Consider the following 6653-nt stretch of genomic DNA (forward strand, 5'->3'; position numbering starts at 1 on the left):
TGTGCTCACAAGTGCAGTCCTAATTTCTTGAAAATTAGGCCCTTTATGGACTCCTTTTCAAATTCTCACTCCTATTTTGCATGCCCATGTTTTGCATATGTAGCTGTTTAGGGACACACCTTTTTTATGAATGCAGACAACTGTACATGCAAAACAGGCAGCTCTAATGTAGTCATTGATGAGATCAATTAGATGTGCGTGAAAAAAGTGGGTACAAAATACTGGAGGCTGCTAAAAAAAATGATCACTTATAGTCTATTTTAATGTCTTTCTTTTCAGAAATATTGATGGATCTGTGTTCTCTTTCACTCTCCAATATTTAATTTCACTACTTTCCGCTCCGTTAATGGCTGCATTCCTACTTGCTGTGTTCATTTTATTCTGCATGGGAATTAATATAGTATCAAGACTCCACTGAGATTTTCAGCAAAGAGAATAGCTAGCAGCGAGCAGCGGTCGGCAAACAGGGCGGCTAACAGGGGAGTTTAAGTGGGAGTTTACAGGGGGAGGTGGAAGGGGAGGCAGGAGGGCGCGGTGGTCGGTGTGCTTTGTGTCCCCAGAGGCTGCAGGCAGAGACCATGGCAGCCATGAGCCAGGCAGCAGGGGACGCAATGCAGATGAAAGCATGTAGCAGCTGCGGTATGTATATAGTCCTAGCAGGTGCAACGGATCAGAGGTATGTTTGTATGAAATGCCGCCTACTTGCTCTGTTAGAGGAAAAGGTTCGGGGGTTGGAGATGCAGGTAGAGACCCTGGTAGAGTTTAGAAGGGGGTTTGAACAGCTAATGGAGCAAAGGCAAGGGGTAATTGAAGGGGAATGCTCAGGGGTGCAGGTGGAAGCGGGGGCTATGGTCTGTGAGGGGGGAATGTCGGGGGGAGAACAAGAGCAGTGGAAGCATGTGACCGTGAGAAGCAGGCCAAGGAAAAGGAGGGCTAGTGAGGGGGAAATAGAACTCAGGAACAGGTTTGGGTGTTTGGCTAACGAGGAGGGGACGCAGCAGGTGGTAACTGATGGTGGGAGGCAGAGGAAGAAAAGAAGGGCAGCTAGTCCAATAGACAGGGGGGAGGAGTTGATGGAGACAGCATCAATACTCAGCCCCGGGGGGATACAGGGTGGCAATAGGGGGACTATAAGGGTAAATGGAGACAGACAGGACTTACGGCCGCAGGGAACAGGGGATAGACTGGTAGATTGCGCTGCCCCTAGGCAAAGGCAGGTGTATGTGATTGGGGACTCCTTACTGAGGAGGTTAGACAGGCCTGTAACCAGGGCGGACCCAGAAAACAGAAGGGTGTGCTGTCTGCCGGGAGCTAAGATACGGGATGTGGACCTGCGGTTGAAAAGGATCCTAAAGGGAGCAGGTAAGAACCCCTTGATCGTCCTTCACGTAGGAACGAATGACACGGCTAGGTTCTCGCTAGAGAGAATCAAGGGAGATTATGCCAGGCTGGGGAAGACGCTTAAGGAAGTTGAGGCTCAGATTATCTTCAGTGGGATTCTGCCTGTTCCTAGAGAAGGACAGCAAAGGGCAGACAGAATTGTGAGGATAAATAGCTGGCTGAGGGAGTGGTGCTATAAGGAGGGCTTTGGGATGTATGGCCACTGGGAGGCGTTCGGGGACAGACAGCTGTTCTCGCGGGATGGACTTCACCTGAGTAGGGAAGGAAATAGACTTCTGGGAGGAAGGCTGGCTCATCTCATCAAAAGGGCTTTAAACTAGGAACTTGGGGGAGACGGTTGGGAGATGTCCAGTTAATCTCCACGCCAGAGTCCAACACTGAAAATGAGGGCGAAGAGATAAGCACAGATATAGATAGGGGTAGGGAATTGGACATTAGAAGGACGGGGCGGATGGACACTAGGGGGTCCGTACCAAAGTGCATAACTAATGGGAGAAAGGACAGACAGCATACGGTAAGATGTTTATACACCAATGCGAGAAGCCTAGATAACAAAATGGAGGAACTGGAGCTCCTGGTCCAAGAAATGAAACCTGATATCGTAGGAATAACCGAAACATGGTGGAACTGTAGTCATGACTGGAGTACAGGTATCGAAGGGTATGTGCTGTTTAGGAATGACCGGAAAAAAGGTAAAGGTGGGGGTGTGGCACTGTATGTGAATAATGAACTAAAATGTAAAGAAATAATAAGTGATGGAATGGATAAGACAGAGTCTGTCTGGGCAATGATTACACTGGGTAAAACAACTACTAGAGCCTCCCCTGAGATACTGCTTGGGGTGTGCTATAGACCGCCGGGATCTAGCCTGGATGCGGACAGAGAACTATTTAATGTTTTTAAGGAAGTAAAAACTAATAAGAGCTGTGTGATCATGGGGGACTTTAACTTCCCAGACATAGATTGGGGAACAAATGCTAGTAACAATAATAGGGCTCAGATGTTCCTAGACGTGCTAGCAGATGAATTCCTTCAGCAAGTAGTAGCTGAACCGACGAGGGGGGATGCCATTTTAGATTTGGTGCTGGTGAGTAGTGAGGACCTAGTTGAGGAAATGATAGTAGGGGACAACCTTGGCTCGAGTGACCATGAGCTAATTCGGTTTAAACTAAATGGAAGGATTAACAGAAATAAAACTGTGACTAAGGTTTACGATTTCAAAAAGGCCAACTTTTATAAATTAAGGCAACTACTTAGGGAAATGGATTGGGCTAACATACTTAGAGAGCTAAAGGCAGATGAGGCCTGGGATTATTTCAAGCTGAAGTTGCACGAGCTGTCCGAGGCCTGCATCCCGAGAAAGGGGAAACGGTTAGTAGGCAGGAGAATTAGACCTAGCTGGATGAGCGGGCGTCTCAAAGGGGCGATTAAGAAAAAACAGAAAGCGTACAAAGAATGGAAGAGGGGGCAGATCGGTAAGGAAACCTACCTTATTGAGGTCAGAGCATGTAGGGATGCGGTGAGAAAGGCTAAAAGCCGTGTAGAGTTGGACCTCGCGAGGGGAATTAAATCCAATAGTAAGAGGTTTTATAGCCATATAAATAGGAAGAAAACAAAGAAAGAGGAAGTGGGACCGCTGAAGCATGTAAATGGAGTGGAGATTAAGGATAATCTAGGCATGGCACAATATCTAAATGAATATTTTGCGTCAGTATTTAATAAGGCTAATGAAGGGTTTAGGAATAGAGGGAGCGGGACAGAGGGGAATAAAGGAGGGGCGATTGACATTACAGTATCAGAGGTGGAAGCCAAGCTTGACCAGCTAAATGGGACTAAATCGGGCGGACCGGATGATCTCCATCCTAGAATATTGAAGGAGCTGGCGCGAGAAATTGCAAGCCCCTTGGCGATAATTTTTAATAAATCTGTAAACTCGGGGGTGGTACCGATGGACTGGAAAATAGCTAATGTGGTTCCTATTTTTAAGAAGGGGAAAAAAAGTGACCCGGGTAACTACAGACCTGTTAGTTTAACTTCTGTAGTATGCAAGGTCTTGGAAAAAATTTTGAAGGAAAAAGTAGTTGAGGACCTTGAGGTGAATGGCAATTGGGACAAATTACAACATGGGTTTACGAAAGGCAGATCGTGCCAAACCAACTTGATCTCCTTCTTTGAGAAAGTAACAGACCTTCTAGATAAAGGAAATGCGGTGGATCTAATTTACCTCGATTTTAGTAAAGCGTTTGATACTGTCCCGCACGAGGAATTATTGGTTAAATTGGAAAAGATGGGGATCGATATTAAATTCCAGAGGTGGATAAAAAACTGGTTAAAGGGGAGACTGCAACGGGTAGTACTGAAAGGTGAACTGTCGGGTTGGACGGAGGTCACCAGTGGGGTTCCTCAAGGTTCGGTTTTGGGTCCGATTTTATTCAATCTATTCGTTACTGACCTCGGAACCGAATGTAGGAGTGGGCTGATAAAGTTTGCGGATGACACAAAGTTGGGAGGTATTGCCAATTCGGAGAAGGATAGGGATATTCTGCAGGGAGACTTGGATGACCTTGTAAATTGGAGTAAAAATAATAGGATGAGATTTAATAGTGAGAAGTGTAAGGTGATGCATTTAGGGATGACTAATAAGAATTTTAGTTATAAGTTAGGGACGCATAGGTTGGAAGTGACGGAGGAGGAGAAGGACCTCGGAGTCCTGGTTGATCGTAGGATGACTATGAGTCGGCAATGTGACGTGGCTGTGAAAAAAGCTAATGCGATTTTGGGATGCGTCAGGCGAGGTATTTCTAGTAGGGACAGGGAGGTGCTGCTTCCGTTATACAAGGCGCTGGTGAGACCTCATTTGGAGTACTGTGTGCAGTTCTGGTCTCCTATGTTTAAAAAGGATGAACTCAAACTGGAACGGGTACAGAGAAGGGCCACTAGGATGATCCGAGGAATGGAAAACCTTTCCTATGAAAGGAGACTCGAGGAGCTCGGTTTGTTTAGCCTAACCAAAAGAAGGCTGAGGGGGGATATGATTGCTATCTTTAAATATATCAAAGGAATTAATACCAAGGAGGGAGAGGAATTATTTCAGCTCAGTAGTAATGTGGACACGAGAACGAATGGATATAAACTGGCCGTGGGGAAGTTTAGGCTTGAAATTAGAAGAAGGTTTCTAACCGTCAGAGGGGTGAAATTTTGGAACAGCCTTCCGAGGGAAACGGTGGAGGCGAAAGACCTTTCTGACTTCAAGATTAGGCTTGATAAGTTTATGGAGGGAATGGTTTGAAGGGATAACGTGATTTTAGTCAATTAGGCATTAACGTGCCATCGCGGGTAAAATGAGGATCCGGCTGTAGAATCTTGCCTGTATGCTCGGGGTACTGCTGATCGCCATATTTGGGGTCGGGAAGGAATTTTCCTCCAGGGTAGATTGGCAGAGGCCCTGGAGGTTTTTCGCCTTCCTCCGCAGCATAGGGCAGGGCTCGCAGGCTGGAATATTCTGTTGTGGGTGGGTCAGCTTTTGTGGCCTGCATCATGCGGGAGGTCAGACTAGATGACCATATTGGTCCCTTCTGACCTTAAAGTCTATGAGTCTATGAGAATATAAAGCTGTCTGAACCTTTGTGGTAATCTGAATGCTCACACAACAAAAGCCTGTGCCACCTTTCCTTTCGTAACGTTCATTTTCTTAGTTTCACAAATCATGGAGGATACTGAATAAATCCTTGGCTACCTGGGAATTCTATCGTTGTTTTTAGGCTGCACATCATGGCCAGCCAAAATATCACAGCTAAAGCAGGGCTAGAACGTGACTCCTTCTGCTTGAGCTAAAGGGAAATCTCCATTAGCTGCTAGATCAGGGGTGGGCAAACTACGGCCCGCGGGCCGGATCCGGCCCCTCAGGGCTTTGGATCCGGCTCACGGGATTGCCCCCTGTGGCGCCGCGGGCCCCACGCCGCTCTCAGCAGCGGCCAGCACCACTTCCCTGCAGCCTCCGGGCGGGGGGGGCAGAGGGCTCCATGTGTTGCCCTTGCCTCCAGGCACCGCCCCCCACAGCTCCCATTGGCCAGGAATGGGGAACCGCGGCCAATGGGAGCTTCGGGGGAGGTACCTGGAGATGCAGCAAGGGCAGCGCACACAGAGCCCTCCGCCCCCCCCCCGCCCCCCCCAGGGGCCGCAGCGCTTCCTGGAGTGGCGCGGCGTGGGGCCAGGGCAGACATGCAGGGAGCCTGTCCTGGCCCCGGTGCGCGCCGCTGCCACCCCAAAGCCACTTTAGGTAAGCGGCACCAGGCTGGAGCCCAAATCCCTCCTGCACCCGCCCCCCAACTCCCTGCCCTAAGCCCCCGGCCTGCACCTTGCACCCCTCCTGCACCCCAACCCCCTGCCCAGAGCCCCCTGATGCATCCCGCACTCCTCCTGCACCCCAACCCCCTGCCCTGAGCTCCCTGCTGCACCCTGCACCCCTCCTGGACTCCAACCCCCTTCCCTGAGCCCCCTCTTACACCCCGCACCCCTCCTCTGCCCCAATCCCTTGCCCTGAGCCCCTTCCTGCACACCACACCCCCTCCTATACCCTGCACTCTCTCCCGCACCCCAACCCCCTGCCCCAGCCCTGCATACAATTTCCCCACCCAGATGTGGCCCTCAGCCCAAACAGTTTGCCCACCCCTGTGCTAGATACTCAGGTCTTACAACAAACTTAGCTGATCAGTACTGATCCCATCCAGCAGAGGGAAGTGGTGCACATAACTACTGTATTTCCATGCACTATATTTTATATGCACGTTGTGGGTTGGGTAATGGGAGAGAGAGTTTATGCCAACATAAATCTCTTCAGTGATTATAAGGTCACTGTCAACTTGAAAATTATTCTTGCCTTAAAAGTTTTAACCAAATATTGTTGCCTGTAACTTCCAACAATTATGATCGCTGAGGCTAGAGTAAAATAACATTTTTCTTCTGGGTTATTTGTTTATTTTGTGACCTGACAACATCCGGTGTCTAATGAGTTTTACTTGCCCCTGTATATCAGGTCCTTTTCCCCTCTCCCCATGGGTCTGTGACAGAGTGGGACAGCCAGGAGAGAGCTGGGCTGTACTTGCTATTTTTTTTAATGGTTGAGTAAATGAGTTTGCTTTCTCCATTTGGATAGATTAGATGCTTGTCATATTTTTAAAACTTGGAAAAAACATGAAACATAAGATATTTTGTTTATCTTAGATATCTGGGATGCTGCTAATTATCTTATT

This window comes from Emys orbicularis, chromosome 12 (assembly GCF_028017835.1).
Source record: "Emys orbicularis isolate rEmyOrb1 chromosome 12, rEmyOrb1.hap1, whole genome shotgun sequence".
NCBI classification, from domain to species: domain Eukaryota; kingdom Metazoa; phylum Chordata; order Testudines; family Emydidae; genus Emys; species Emys orbicularis.